The sequence below is a fragment of the Molothrus ater genome, chromosome 17 (assembly GCF_012460135.2).
Source record: "Molothrus ater isolate BHLD 08-10-18 breed brown headed cowbird chromosome 17, BPBGC_Mater_1.1, whole genome shotgun sequence".
NCBI lineage: Eukaryota > Metazoa > Chordata > Aves > Passeriformes > Icteridae > Molothrus > Molothrus ater.
In genome coordinates this window covers 3,527,294-3,544,078 of record NC_050494.2, presented here as the reverse complement: position 1 = coordinate 3,544,078, position 16,785 = coordinate 3,527,294, and positions in this window count along the sequence as shown.

Genomic DNA, 16,785 nt, shown 5'->3' with positions numbered 1-16,785 from the left:
CCTCCGCTCCCTTCCCGCTGCTCCCGCCCGGCCCCGCTCCCTTCCCGCTGCTCCCGCCCGGCCCCGCGGTGGCTCCGGCGCTGCCGGGCCCGAAGGGGGCGGTGTTGGACCGGCGGCGGCTGCGGCGCTGCCGGGGCTGCCCCGGGCACGGGCAGCGCTCTCCCTCCCAAACCGGCGCTGTGTGTTTAAAACAAGCGCCTGGCGATTCGTTTTCAATACTGCGAGAGCGCCGGAGACTTAGGATTAGGGGAGTAGTGTCGGTGATATTTTTGCCCGACGTCTGGGAGAAATGATGCATCTGATTTCATTGGTATCAGAAGGCTAATTAATTACTTGATTATACTATATAATTCTATATTATATTACACTATAATACATTACATCTAAACTGAATCTGCACAAGCACCCAACTCAACTGCCCAGAATCTTGTGAGTGCTGCTGACCCTGCACACACTGGGCCCTGACAGGCCAGGGAAACAAAACACCATCACTATGGGCAAACAATCTCCACATTGCATTCTGCTTTGGCACAACACAGGAGCAGCCAATGAGATAAGGATTGTTTTGATCATTCTCTTCTCTGCTTCTCTCACTGCTCCTCTCAGGTTCAGAGGATGTGAATCCCACAGAGTATGGAAGTTTCTCAGGGGCTGGAATGTCAGGACTCAGCCTGGTGGGATAATCAGACATTTCTTCACTAAAAGAGCGGTCAAGCGCTGCAAGAGGTTGCCTTGAGGAGATTTGCAAGGCACGTGGATGTGGAACTTGGGGCATGGGTTGGTGGTGGGCTTGGCACTGCTGGGTCAATGATCTTAAAGGTCTTTTCCAACCTGAACTATTCTATGGTTCTGGAGTAACCACTGAAGAATTGCACATTGCAGTCCTTGACTGCAAGAATACCACCCTGGGAGCCAACAGAGACAGCATCAGCTTGCTATACAGCAAATACTCCCCCTCAGCTGTTCACAGCCTGAGCCAGAAATGAGCTTGAGATGTCCCTGTATCTCAACAGAGAAAGGTTGGGATTGGGAGGACCTTACAGATTACCCAGTGCCACCCCTGCCATGGGCAGGGGCACCTTCCACTGTCCCAGGTTGCTCCAAGCTTGTCCTCAGTCACTTCCAGGGATCCAGGGGCAGCCACAGCTTCCCTGAGAACCAAATCCTATGTCCAGCCTTCAAACCCCTCCAAATCAATGATGTGTGACCCTTTCTTTAGGTGTCAGCATCACTTCAGGAATTAAGGCACTGCTTTATCTTTCATTCAGCACAAGGACAACCACAAACCAGTACAATTGTAGATGAAGGCAGAGCAGAGAACAGAACAACAAGAAGAAAACCTCACTAAAAAATCTGCTAGGAAGCATAAAGGATCCAGCCAGCACAGCAGACATAGAAACTACTGGAATAATAATATATAAAAATTCTTAGATCAGTGCAAATTGCCTGGGCAATAAGAACAGAAAGTCTTGAAACCCAGGGATGGTGCTGGTAAGAAGTGAATAAAACAACAGTAAAGAGCAGCTGTAAAAAACAAATTCTAAATAAAGTTGTTTTCATAGAAACTAAAGAAAAGGGAAGAAATACAAGCAAGTCTGGCATTCATGTTCAAAATGGCAAAAAACTGGTAAACTAAGTGACTTCCTGAGGTCCAAGGAGTTCAGAGAGCGAAAAGGAGAGAAACTTAACATTTCTTACAGGGACGATTTTCAAACCATGAAGTCGGCATCATAAGCAAGGTGAAGAAGGGTGGGAGGGAAGATCTGGATAGAGAAGAAAGGTTAGAAGAAATTACCTGCAAGAATCTAGGAAAAAACTGACAAGAAACAACTGTCTTGGACATCAAATAGTGCAAAGGCAAACATTAGGCTGAACTAAAATCAGGCTAAAACCTTATGAAGGATTGTGTCAACTCAGAAAGTCTTGTGAGAAAGGAAAACAAAAAATACAATATGCAGGATGATTGCAGCAAGAACAGGATAAACTAAAATTAGGCAGAAGTAAGCACAAAATCCCAAAGTCTGAAATTATTTCTGTTAATGGCAAAGTCAATAGATATTTGTAACCCAGGAGGATTGAAATAGTCTTCCAGACAACAAGAACATCTTTGAGGACTAGATATATAGTGGTGGGATGAAATCCAGCTATTAAAAGAAGTTGTAAGGCTGGAGAAGGGAAATGAGAAAACATGCTGCAGATAAGGAAAGTGTAATTTAAAAATAAAGAGCCATGCCATCAGTATAACTCATTTACAGCTAAGGGAGCTCCTGAAATTCAAACAGAGCCATAATGTTGGTTCATAAACCATCAAGAAAGACAGGGACAAGTTGTGCTCTTAAACTCAGGTGTTCACAAAGCAGTAATGCACACAAAGGTTTTATAATAGGGGACTTTGGAGCTGGCATGGAGAATTAAAACCCCTACAAAAGAAATTTGTTAGACTTCTACATTTCAAGGCTAGTATGTATTACATGATATTGTTTTCTGAAAATGGTAAAGTTCTAAGTCTGATCTCATCCTGGTGTACAACACCACAGCTGATTTTGCTGAAACTAATAACTCTCAAGCGGCTTAAAAAAGAAAACATTGACATACTCTGAAGTTTTCTTGAGCTTGTTGCTTGAGGCTTCTTGACTCTGTAAAACTGTTCCTTCACTGGGTCAGATGAGACCAAAAAAAAAATTGAATTCTTTGGTTTCCAGGACAATCTGTACCATTTGTGGTGGGGCAAATGAAGTGCTAAACAACTGAAGGCACTGTCACGTTAGGACAGCAGATGCATTTAACCAAGGAAACACATTAAACAAGATCAGCTCACAAAATTGAATCAATACATATGGTTTTGAAGTATTTAACAAAAAAGTTAGTATGTAAATACCCAATCCTACTACCAGGCTAGAAAGGGAAGTTAGAGGAACTCCTCCAGTCCCCTGCAGTGTGTACAGCATCTCCCAGCTCCAGCAGAAAGCTGACTCACAGACCACAGCCAGGCTGCCTCTGCTCCAGACATCACAGCTCCTCTGCCTGGAAATGAATACTCCACAGCCCATGTGCTTTTTTTGAAGGGGAGGAAAACATCTTTTTGCAGTTCTACAGGATTCTTTGAGGGTACACAGGTCCCCAAAACACAGCTCTCACTCCAGTCTGGCTCTAGGCAGAGTCCTGGAGGTACAGGAGAAGCTTAATCCCACACACCAGTGGGTGCTTAAAGAGAACCTCAGCTTTGACAAGTTCAATACACACCAAGATCAGTCAGCTCAATACAGCAAACTCATTTTTCTCCCATGAGGCAAGCAGTAAATATGTACTGACAAATAAATACTCACACAACTTACAGCTTTCATTACAGAGCTTCCTAATAGGAGCATCCTGGTTTAAAAACAGGATTGATGGGTGAAAGTTTTAGGTAAACTTCAATGGGTGGATTAAAAGTTTTCACTTCCTTATATTATGCACTGAAAGTTTGGGTCTAGAATATGATCTGTTGAGCTTTTGTTGTCATGGTGTTAAAGAAAGGAAACTTAACCCCTCAGGTTATTCTCCTGATACCATTTGCAACTTCACCATCTGCCTTCCTGATTACAATTTTTTATTATTAGAAACAAAACTGTCTCTCCAGCAGTGGCTTCACTACTTTGAGTAGATTAATCCATTTTTATAAATATATATGTGCACATCCAGACATGCCATCACCACAGGAGAAATAAACCCACACCACATCTGTGCATAAACTTCACCACTGAGGAGTTAATAACAACCCAGCTCAGTGAGTACCAGGGAGAAGACCTCTGCCCAGTTCTCTGTACCCTGTAAGTGGTGCCTTATCTGTTTTCCCACTCCCACCAAGTAATCAGCACAATTACAGATAATTATGTGCTCAAATACAGAGCCCAGCTGCTTTTTCCAACCTGGTTACAAGTTGAAATCATTAATCGATGTCACACACACACTGGCATTGATCCTCTCATGCATTATCCTCATTAATAAGTTTCTTCCTTTCTGAAGATAAAGAAATTAACTACCAGCCATCAATTATTCAGAAATACAAGCTCACCTTTAGACACAAGCACAATGACACCTTCTGGGAAATGCTAAAAGGCCCTGGATCCAGCAGTTTATTTTAACAATGCTGGATTCATGGAAAAGCATTCTATTAATACCATAGGCAGACACATGTAAATAGAAAGGTACAGCAAGGAGGCAACATCAAAACAGTCTGAAAATGTCAAACAGCCCAGCAGTTGCTCTTCATTAGCAGCAAGTCTTGAATTTAAACTTTATCTTCCCATATAATAGAATAAGAGTCAGAGGACCCTGATAAGCATCCTTCTAAAAGAAAGCACAACTTTCCATGGCTGTAGCTGAATTTATGGATCAAAATTAATGAAATTCCAGAGACAGCTGTAGCACACAATGTTTAGCTTGCCTGGCTCTGCTTCACTACAGCTGGCAGAAGAGCAGAAGGGGCAGCACCTGGCTCCTCGTGCTGGCTGCAGGCTCAGGGTGGGTGGAACCTGCCCTGGGAGAGGGGAAATTCCCTCTGGAAACACCTGATTGTGCTCAGTGGGGAAAGCTCTCATGTGCAGCCTGAGATGGCAGGAACAGAGAAATCAGAGCCAGCCTAAAGGGAGCCCAGGCCAGCAGCACTGCAGACCCACAGCAGGCCTTGCAGGGAGCAGAGGGGATTTTCTGAGCAGCAGGAATAGCTGGTGCAGAGTTCACACTGTGCTGTTCCATGAGGGGACGGGCTGGGCATGGACAGATTGCTTATCCAACCTTTTATTTTTATTCAGTATTTTTAAGATCCCTCTGAGCTCTTCACCATTACCCAAAGTTTGCAATTGTTGCAGTGCCAGCTGTAAGTTATTGTCAAGGCAAAGCACAACAGAGGGATGTCAGTGTCATTGCTGCCACCTTCTGACTCACCGAGACCTCGAGTGCATTTCCCTGCACAGAATACTTCCCCACTAATCCTATCCTTTTGAGCTATTTCCAAAGCACCGAGCAGGTAAAACTCCTGTTTTACCCGAGTTCCATCATGTACCTATTGCTGGCCAGGGCCTCTGTACAAATCACAAACAGGACAGGACTGCTGGAACGTGCCTTGAGCTGTTTGATTTTCCAGCATCACTCATTCCATGGTTATGACAATGGGAAGATGCCACCAGCTCACAACCCAGGCAGCAGACCCAGAACATAATGTTACAACTCACTTTATAAGTTTTCTGACCAATCCCACAAAGCAAAAGCACATTGACAGTAGTTCTGTCCAACCACTATAAGCACAGGTACCTTTGGTTAAACAATGCTTGCTTATTTCAAATACAATACCTGCTTGTAAGCCTTAAAGCACAGTGCACAGAGCTCCATTATTAAGCTTCAAACTCCCTAATATCTCTCTAGATAAACTTTTCTGTAGCTTAGGGAGTTATTCTAGACAAGTGTTAATACACAGACCATTGTCCTTGCTTTTCTACTTTTTAAATAATTTTTCTGCTGACCAATCTCATGGCTACTGCTTAGCTCTAATCACAGTTCTGCTGTCTCTGAGGCTGCCTTTTGCAGCTTTCCCAAAACCCTCTGATTTTATGGATTCCCACAATTCCCCCTCTGGGTTCACTGAGCAGGTAAAATTCCTCTTTTACCCAAGTTCCATCATGTACCATGACACATCTCAAGTTCTAGTGCTTGGTGCTGCTCACTTTTCTCATTGAAAGCTTCCATACAAGTTTTGTTTGATATAAAATTAATCTTAATTAACACTGAAGAGGGGATCTGGATGACATTTGCATCATCAAGCAGGTGTTCCGCACAGCTTTCCAGAGGATGCTGCCATTGCAAGGGGAACCAAGGGCCTTTTCATCAGCCACAAGGAACAGGACAGCTCTTCCAGGCAGGGCACATGAATTTTTTTGCTACCTAACTCAGACAACTCAGAGATTCCTCTTGCAATAGGAAACCTCAGCAAAACATCTGAAAGTGATATTCTATCTTTGTGTCTATTCCGAAATAGCTACTGTGTTTGACAGCTATAAAGAAAGGAGCATTCCAGTTAAAGATTACTCCAAGCCCAGTTTCTGAAACAGGCAATAGCATGAATGAAAAAATTACTAATTCTAAAAACTTTCAGAAATCTCTTGATTTATTTTTTTTAGGGGTAGAAGGAAGAATAAACAACCATGACAAGTTTAACTCCAGCTAGCATATCTAGAAGTCATTTTTTCCCCCCACATATAAATATGACAAATGACAGACACTTCTTCCACTGCCTCACTCTGTCTTCCTTCCCAGAAACTGCAGGATCCCGACTTGGAAGCTAAGGTGCTACAAGGTACATTTCACAAAAACAAACAAACAGAACAAAAACAAACCAAAACCCATCACAAAAAAAACAAACAGACAAAAAACCCGACAACACAAAAACCCTAAAAAACAAACAAACAAAAAAAACCCAACCAAAAAAAAAAAAAACCCAACCAAAAAAAAAAAAAACCAACCAAAAAAAAAAAAACCCAACCAAAAAAAAAAAAACCCAACCAAAAAAAAAACCAACCAAAAAAAAAAAACCCAACCAAAAAAAAAACCCAACCAAAAAAAAACCCAACCAAAAAAAAACCCAACCAAAAAAAAACCCAACCAAAAAAAAACCCAACCAAAAAAAAACCCAACCAAAAAAAAACCCAACCAAAAAAAAACCCAACCAAAAAAAAACCCAACCAAAAAAAAAACCCAACCAAAAAAAAAAACCCAACCAAAAAAAAAACCCAACCAAAAAAAAAACCCAACCAAAAAAAAAACCCAACCAAAAAAATACCAAAAACAACCAAAAAACCAAACAAAATGCCCCCCAAAACCCCCTCAAAAAAAACCCAAAACACCAAAGAAACAAAAACAGAAGAAAACCAAAAAAAACAAACAAAAACAAAAAACACCGGAAAAAACCTAAAAACCTATTAAACACCTAAAAAAATAAAACCCCCCAAAAAATCCAAAAAAAACAAAAGAAACCCCAAAAAACAAACAAAAAAACCCACAAAACAAAAAAAAAAAAAATCCAAAACCCAAAGAAAAACACACAAACAAAAGTATAAGCCATTTAGGTTAATCCATGAAAAATGGCAGACAGAGTTCTGTCAACTACTGCACTTGTGAACCTTTGGAAAGCACAGTTTGTCAGAAAGGAGAAGCCAGAAGCATTCAGCACCTCTCACATACATGAACCTACAGCAGCTTTTTCATTTCTGTTTTGCAGATACAAAATCAGAACCTGTCACTACGTGGATGTAACCTAGAGGTACAGAGTAGAGATGAGTTGGAAAAATTTCTGCATGGATTGGGTAGCCAGGCATTGGAATGGGCTGCCCAGGAAGTTGGGGAACCACCATCCCTGCAAATGCTCCTAAACCCCTGTGGATGTGGCGCTGAGGGTGAGGATGAGTTGAACGTGGTGGTGCTGCTGTGTTGACACAGTCGGACTTAATGACCTTTAAAGGTCACTTCCAACCTCAGCAATTCTGTGATTGCAACTTCTCTAGCAAGTGCAAGAGGCCCAGAACATTAGGAATTACTTTAAAAGTAAACCAGTTCTGTTCAAATTCATGACAACGTGCATTAGCTCAGAGTAAACCACAAATTGTCCCCTTATTTCCTCTGAGCTGTTCCCAGGGGATTTGAGCCCACATAAAGGAAGCAGCTGAGCATTGGCAGGAGGGGGAAGCCTTTCTTCTTCCTGCACAGCACACAGAGCAAAAGCCCCTGCAAAATACCAATGACTTGTGACTAAAGAGTCACATCCATTATGCACTCCTCATTCAGGAAAACATGGATGTTTTTCAAGTAAACTCCAAGGAAAACTTGCAAATTCCACAACTCCCATTTTTAATGGATTGCTCATGAAGCTTATCTAATAAAATCTACAGAGAAATTTATAAGCTAACGCAATGATAGCAAATATTTTTTGTTAGGAATTTGCTGCAGTGTTACAGCCAAGCATAAACTTTATCAGTTATTTGGAAAATATAGAGTGCCATAAAATAAAAGTAATTAGAATTAATGTATCTTCACTCTCTCCCCCCCCAAAAAAATATCACTTAATTCCTCTTTAAGACATAGCCATTCATCAGAGTTCATTAAGGCCATATTTTGCTCTCAGTGCTGTGTCATTAACAGTCATTAGCAATGGATGCAGGAACACAGAGTCACACAGCAGAGCTTCAGCAGCTTAGGAAGCAAAGGAGCAAATCTCCTCCTCAGGCAACGTGGTGTTAGTGGTGTTAGGGACAAAGGGCCTGTAGGAAACACAACCCCCAGCCACCCATTCCTTCACTATTTAATTCAACTTTCCCTCTTCCTTTGACATCCTATCCCATGGCACAGTCCATCTAAAGGTGTTTAGGTGAACAATTAACATTTTAGACACCCCCAGACTTGCACAAGGGTGCAAAGCCTCCCCTCTATGTTGCCCTGTTCTTCTAAAGTTCTTCTAAGCCTTCTGATATTTACATTCTTGTAACAAACTTTCTCACACAGTTTTATATAAATAATTATTGTTTTACATTCTTTTCTGGAGGAGGAGAAATTTGATGGACTGTTGGTTTGCCCAGTGTCATTGGAGAGGTGGCACTGTCACCCTCCAATCCACTGTCACTTTTGGAAAACTAGAAATGTTGGAGTCAGAAATTAAACTGCCCTTTTTTTTACCTTGGAGGTTCCAGTGTCTGCATCATTTTATTTCATGTCTATAGTGAGACCAGGGTGCTCTCAGCCCTGTCCAGCCTGGCCTTGGACACATCCAGGGATCCAGGGGCAGCCACAGCTGCTCTGTGCCAGGGCCTCCCCACCCTCACAGGCAGGAATTCCTTCCCAATATTCAATCTAAATCTAACTTCTTGCACTTTAAAGTCATTTCCCCTTGTCCTGTCCCTCCAGAGCCCCTCTCCAGCTCTCTTGGAGCCCCCTTAGACACTAGAGGGGCTCTGATGTCTTCTGGAACCTTCTCTTCTTCAGACTGAGTACCCCCAGGCCTCACCAGAGAGGTGTTCCAGTGCTTGGAGCATCCCTTCCCATGGCACACCAGTGAACAGAGGTGGCCATCAGATACAAAAACCTTTCACTGGACCACTTGCAGCATTTTAAGACTGGACTTGATAAGGCTGCTGAGAGCTCCCTGGTTCAGACAAGTGTCATGTGAATAAATCTGTCTTTGCAGCTTCCTAAACAATCACATAAAGTGCCTTTGCCTCGGTAAGTGCTTGTAAAGCAATCAAGCACTGATATGATAACCAAATGTTACTCTAATAGTAATTATGATTCTTTGAAAAAATGCTCCTCTAACACTAATTTATTTTCTACTTGAAAGCCAATCTTGTCAGTTATTAGATATTCTCCTTCCTATCACAATCAGTAAATTATTAAAGAGCTGACCAGGCTTTGTTTTAAAATTATTCTCTTATGAAGCTCCCTGATATATTTACCCTGAATACTGAATGATTTTGAGGCCTCTAAGGACCCATGAATGATTTCTATTTACTACCTTTAGCAAAAAGCCTGTGTAATTAGCAGCAGGAATTTCACTTGAATCACAGCTACTGATGATATTTCCAGCTCACTTACACAGAGGCTCTTGAAAAAAAAAAATAATTTAAAAAACCCCAACAACACAAAGCTCTAATCTTTTGATGGGAGAAAGCATTTTAGCCTGGGAAGTTACCAAGTGGCTGTGCACTCAAAGCTGTGTGAAGAATCAATCCCCTACTGGGAACCTGGCAAGGCTCTCAGTGCCCAAACCATCAGCTTTACCACCTAATAGAAAACAGCATTTGAGAGTTCTCTGAAAGCAGAGAACTCACCTCATTTCCAGCCCTCCTGCTATGGCAAGGTGTGGCTCTCACACTCCCACTCAAACCAAGTGCACAAACTCTCCTGATTATCTACATGACACGTAGGCACACCTAAACTTTTTAAAGCTTCTTTTTCAGCTGCCATCTTTTTATACACATTCAAGTATTTTATCACTGTGCTGAGCAGAGCAGCATCATTATCTTCATTTGACAGACAGGAAAACAGGGGTCAAGTGCTGCCAACACACTGAAGAGGTGCAGAGCAGAACTAGTTTCAGAACTAAAACATGGAATTAATGCCCTGTTATCAGTATCTTTATGGTTCACAGGAGTCAAACAAAACCCAAGGATGGGAAACTTAGTGAATAATCAGAGCTTCCTTTCAAAAGCCCAGCTTTTAGTAAAAATAGATGGAAAGGTTTCAAGAATTTGCTTAAACCAGCTTCAGACAGACTTCCCAGGTGCTTGATTCACTGGCTACAGCAATGGGTTTGTGCAGCACTCCTGCCACCTCCCAAGAGCTGCTTATTCCAGAGCTGGATGCTCAGCCTGGCTTCAAACCCCCCAGACTGCAGTGCCAAAATTGGCTTTCCATTATCCCTGAGCAAGAATTGCATCAAACCAGCTGATCCAGGTTTATCTGCTGAAATACCCATGCCCAGCTGAAATATCTCTCTAAAAAAATCCATTAAAACCCCACAGAACCAGAGGCACACAAAGAAGCTAAATGGAGGCAAGAACTCCACAAATACATGTAGAAATCAGTGTTTGCACAAAGATTTGAGAATTCATTCAGTGTTTGTTGCACTTTTTGTATTCCTGTAAGTAACCAAAGGTTATGCTGCTCTTTGAAACCACCCAGTTCTGAGCCACCAGTTTGGGTGGATGCAGGACTGAATTCAGACTGAGCACCTAGACAGGAAACAGCATCCTCAGCTAAGATTTACCTCACCTTTAATTAAAAAAGAACGAACCTACCACCAAATCACCAGCCAGCCCTCATACATTAAAAAAAAAAAAAAAAAAAAATCAATGTAAGACACCATTGTACTAAAATCAAGACCATAAAAACTCACCCCAAAAAACCTCACAAACCCAGTTATTCTACACCACACCAACAAAACCCACCTTGATATGCATTAAGTCTCAAACCATAGTTTAGATTTTTATAGGGTTGGGGAATTTAGGGGTGCTTTTTGTTGTTTTAAAATCAAAACAGCATATATCCAATTCCTCTTGGTATAGCACCACCAAATTCTGCTTCACCAGAACTAAAAAAAGATTGGTCCAAAAATTCTCAGGCTGCGAATTCTAGTTCAATACTCAATGTTTTTGTAGCTGCAGTAATTGCTTTCTGCTAGGGCCAGAAATAAACCTGTTCAGTCTGCAGTAAAAGCAATATCTTAACAAGTGAAATTGTAAAAGCACAACTTCCAAATTCTGTGTAATCACAGAAAAAGCCTCACATGGGAAGGGTTTACTAATTGCAAGACAAGTAGTTTCCAGTTAGGAAGTGTTTCACCTCACCCTCATTGCTTGGGCTTGGATTTCCCCTCCCTCAGCCCTCTAAGCAGAGCTGCCCCTGGGGAAATGGGGGAAAAAATGAAATGCAGGTTATGGAGTCCAGCACTTTCATGTACATGACATCCCCACTGCACTCTCACAGCCTTCCCCAAGTCCTGGTTAATACTATTAAAGTGTCCCTTACAGAACAGGTGAACTATTTTTAGCTTTAAAGCTTAGGAAAAGCAAAGATTAAATTTCACTGTCCATGTCATACAGCAACAACACAGCTCATACAAGGCAGAAGTCTTCAGCTCTGCTTCCCTCTGCAGATAAACTGACAAGATTTCCTCTGAACTTGGGGGCACAACCATAGCAAAGTTTATAAAAATCCAGTTCACTCAGCAAGAACATCAAATTAAGCACTGCCAGTGATCACAAGCTGGGGCAACCTGAGCTCCCTGCAATATTTACCATCTTTCCCTCTCCAAATCCTAAAAAACCATATCCCTGAAACTAAGAAAGACACAACATCAGGCCTAGAGCAAATCCAGTTCTGTCTAACACACATTTTGCGCTCCGTGGTGTTGGGTGTTACACAATTCCACTTTAACACAAAACCCAACAATTTCTGCAAGTGGATTGTTACAATTTTGTCAGAAATACCAAAGGCAGTTTCTCTTACAAAGTCAAGAGCACTTACACATATATTCATGACACTTAGAAAAAAGAAATCAGGCTGGGAGTTTAAAGAGACTCAAAGGTAGCATTAAGCTTCCAATAAATCCCAGTGAATTTAAAATTAATTCCCTTAGGTGACACTAGAAAAAAAAAAACTTCAAAGTTGATTTGCTCTAAAATAAGCATCAGATTTCATTGGCTGAATCACAGGTGGCTCACATGCAATAGGTCAGTCCCAGAGCTCCTCCAATGCTCAGTTATCTGAGGAGATTCATCCTTGTCACCTCTGATGGGGTTAACAAGGAGCCAACATTCCCCACATCAGGAGATGGGAAACTCAGATTATTACAAACTAATAGAAGACAGTTAATGGACACAAGACTGTAACATGGAGAATAACTGATAGAACAATCAAAAGGCACCAGGGAAAACCCACAGAAGAAGGGCTAAGTATGACAAAGAGGTGTTGTTTTAAAGGGTAACGAGATTTTTATCATTGGCATGGGCCCATTGCTGCAGAAGAAGGGCAAAATTATTAATAATGACAGAAAAGTTCAATAAATATTTTTGCATTTGCATTTTGAGTGAAGGAGGAGGATATACTTGTATCACTTGAGAAAGACAAAGTACTTCATGCTGCAGCTGCAATCAAGAGCAACTCAAAGGATAACAACAGGAACTTGCTGAAAGCACCCTGGGACACAGTTGACATGCTGGTGCTAATTTTAATACATCTCTGAAGACTGATAATATCATACCAATATCCATGTAAGGCAAGGGAAGTGACTCAGCTGCACAAAAACTGGTTTGCTCTGGGCTAAATCTTAGGCAAGAAAAGGAAAAAAAAATGTGTCCAGCTTTGTGACTGAGTGAAAATTAAAGGGCAGGAATTTCTAGAAGGTTGAGTTGATATCCCTTCGTCAAGCTGACCTTGGCAGATGTGAGGTTTTGAGGGCTTTAAGGTGTTTGATTTAATAATGCACACAATTCCCTAATAGATACTGTAAGCTATAAGGAAATTAAAGCAGAGTAAGGAATAGGGAGTTGATTACTCCACAGTGGTTGTCAGGAGCTGTGATCTGAGTTTTGTCATGAGCTCTCCAGCAAGGAGCAGCTCAGTGTATCAGATATCACTGTGTTTATCAGCAGCTGGGGGGAAGCTCAACACCTCCAGCACAAGGGTTTGGAGAACTGGGAGATGCTGATCAAGAAGGTCTGACCCACCCAGCAGCCTGGAGGCCTTCCACAGGGACACATCCACTCCCACAACAGGGATTTCAGTGCAATTCCAGGCAAGGCTGCTGTAGAAAGGGCAGGACTATTTGTGGATTGGGAAATTTTGGTAAGGAGAGAAGTCAAGGGAGATTAACGGTTCATACTCTCAGTAACAATACCAATAATGAAGCACAAAGCCAGTAATAAAGCACTAATGACCTGTGCAATATTAAGGCTTTCCTGGATTTATGAGACAGGAACAGCAGCTCTTCCCACCACTGCACATGACAGATACTGGTATCTTTAAAACCAATGTTCACATTCACTGACAGTATTGGAAAAACACAGTAAAAAAGTCAAGATGCTATGGAAAGCAGAAGAATATTTGTTTTAGGGCCAGAAAGTGTCTCATAACAGAGAGTAGACAAAAGATCACTCTGGTTATTTTATCAAAAAGATTGAAAGGGACTTGATTACAAGTGTGTCCTTGGGGAAAAGATACCAGCTCCTAAAGAGCTTCTTAATGTAATAAAGAGCAGCATAACAAGGAGCAATGTCTGCAAGGCTAAACCAGACAAGTTGAAAAACTTGGCAAGTTTTCTCCTCTGCCCAACCACAATGAGGGAGTAAAAAAGAAAATGAAGCAAATCACAAAACCGCAGCAACATTTCTATTACCACCACCCTTAATAAAAAAGTTACACCACTTGAAGCAGTGAAATAATCACTGGGGATGCTGAAGACCAAACTCACATGGCTGGGCTCTTGAATATGGCTTATTGCTGAATTTATAAAAAGATACCAGTCTGTGGTGTTTTCTGAGACCTCCATCGAGGGGAGGAAATGATGAATCTGACTCCATGTTATTAGAAGGCTAATTTATTATTATATTAAAGAATACTATACTAAACTATACTAAAGAATACAAAAAGGATACAGACAGAAGGCTAAAAGATAACAATGAAAACTCATGACTCCTTCCAGAGCCCCAACACAGCCTGACCATGATCAGTCATTAAGTCAAAACAATTCACCTGTTGGATAAACAATCTCCAACCACATCAAAGCAGCAAAACACAGGAGAAGCAAATGAGATAAGAATTGTTTTCCTTTTTCTCAGAGGCTTCTCATCTTCCCAGGAGAAGAATCCTGGGCAAGGGGATTGTTGCAGAAAATATGACAGTGACACCGGTCTACTGAAACAGTGCCACAAAAATGACAGCACTGGGGGTGTCATCTTGATTAACACAAATCATTTCCAGATAAGCTTCTCTTAAGAAGCTAAACAGGATCTTTTAATTCTGTACATGGGTTTATTCTCTTCTCTGCCAGTTTGTAAACACACACTTCTTTGTCTTCCTTTGCCCAGCATGCAGCTTTTTCAGAGGCAAAACCAAAAGGAGCCCATGATATTTCTACACCTTCCTGAAGACAGAGATTGTATTTGTGTTGCCCCCAGACAAAAGAATGATGACTCTGACTCCATGTTCTCAGAAGGGTAATTTATTATTTTATATTATATGAAAGAATCCTTTACTAAACTATACTAAAGAACACAGAAAGGCTACTCACTGAATGCTAAAAAGATAACAATGAAAACTGGTGACTCTCTCCAGAGTCCTGACACAGCTTGGCCCTGATTGGCCAAAGAGTGAAAACAACTCCCAGCAGAATGCAATGGAACAATCACCTGTGGGTAAACAATCTCCAAACACATTCCCCATGTGAGCACAACACAGGAGAAGCAAATGAGATCAGAATTGTTTTCCTTTTCTCTGAGGCTTCTCAGATTTCCAGGAGAAAAACCCTGGGTGTGAAGGGATTTTCCAGAAAATGTAAATGCCACACACATATTTTATACAGCTGATACCAACCCAGTGGGAAGGCTCCCCAAAAATGGCAGGTGATAAAGAGCCATCAGAACATAAAAGTTCACTCCTCAGCACTCACCTGGCTCACTGCAGAGCCTGCACAGCTCTGCTTCCCCCCACCCATCTCCACTTTCTGCGAGCTGAGATCTGCCCTGGAGGCTTCAGCTGAGCCCATGGAGCACATGTTAAGTCACTTAGGTCTGTTACACTTTCCAGGCAGGTCTTGTTTTATTTTACAGGGTATTTTGAGTCTTTCACAGCATCTTTCATCTGAAAGACTCAAGATAAATTGCAGTGAATAAGCACAGAGATAGCTATTCATGTACCTTTGTTCTCCAAATTCCCTCTATTCAAACCGGGACTGAGGAAAGAAATTGCAATTCTAGGAACACATTTTGGCAGGATACAAGCTCCTCTCACCAGAACTGAGCCTTGATCAATCATTCTTTCCTCTCTCTCTGCCTTAGCTGGGATGTTGCACAAACCAAGTTCCAGGTAAGGGCAAGTCATTAATGTCAGTGAGACCCTACAGTTTGTATTGCTGAACAAAGTTCCCAGAATGCCAGCAATGACCTGCAGAGACTTTATTTATTCCTTAAGACTCTAAAAACAGCATGAAAACACCTGAGCCTGCACCTGTAAGGCCCCTGCTTTCAGAGCTGGAATCACCAGTGAGGAACAATTTGGTTTCCAGCTGCTTTGTAGGGCTCTCCAGATGCACAGAGTATTTCAGATGCATCTCTAAAACATAGTTTAACATGCCTGCTATCACAGGCACTGCTACTGCAAGAGGTTACAGGATATACAAGTTTAAATAACTGGCAAATTAGTGACAAATATGAGAACAGTCCCTGTAGCAGCTCAGACACTTAGACTGGAATATGGTACACTTCAGTGCACAGGCAAGAAAAAAAATTGTATTTCTGAATTCTTTTTAGAATCCCATAAAAATCCACTACTCTTTCAACAGCTACTCACCTCACCAGGGGTACAAAAAGTTCTGCTTGCCATTAGCCATTTAAGCCACCCAAATTAACAGTAATGGATTTCAAAAAGCCAATTTACATTTCCAATTGCTCTGGGAAGCAAATGTACACCTTGGTCAGTACTTGAGTGATCCCATTTCCTCTGAAAATTTGCATTTCAGACACACTCACCACTCCCTGCACCCAGAGTAAGGTGCTGTGATTGAAAGCACTCATTCCAAACCTTCTTGTAACCAGAGCTGTGCCTAAGCTCAGCAAGTTGAGGGACACTCCTTTGAAACCACTTATCTTGCCCTAAAACTTGAAAAATGTTCAGTAAACTATTGAATTAGAGGAGGATGAGACAGGCAATTATTCTGGGATAAATCCCAGCCACCCTAACTTGTGCTGACTCCCTGAGCTCCCACTTGAGCTGAGTTTAATCTGATTGAACCCAGTGATGGATTCACACAGTCCCAACCAGCCAGGGCAAGCAGGACCCTTCCAGAGCCAGCTGCTCCTTCTGGAAAACAAATCTGCTACTCCCAAGTTACCCCCATTCCAGCAAAGAAACAGCCAGCAAGTACAAGATTCAGGGGGTACAACAGTAAAATGGGAATGCTGGGTGAATCTAGGGAGGAAAAACTCTCTGTGGAATATGGGCAAGACTCTAGGCTCCCCCAGAGCTGCTGTATCTTTAATTATTCTCCCC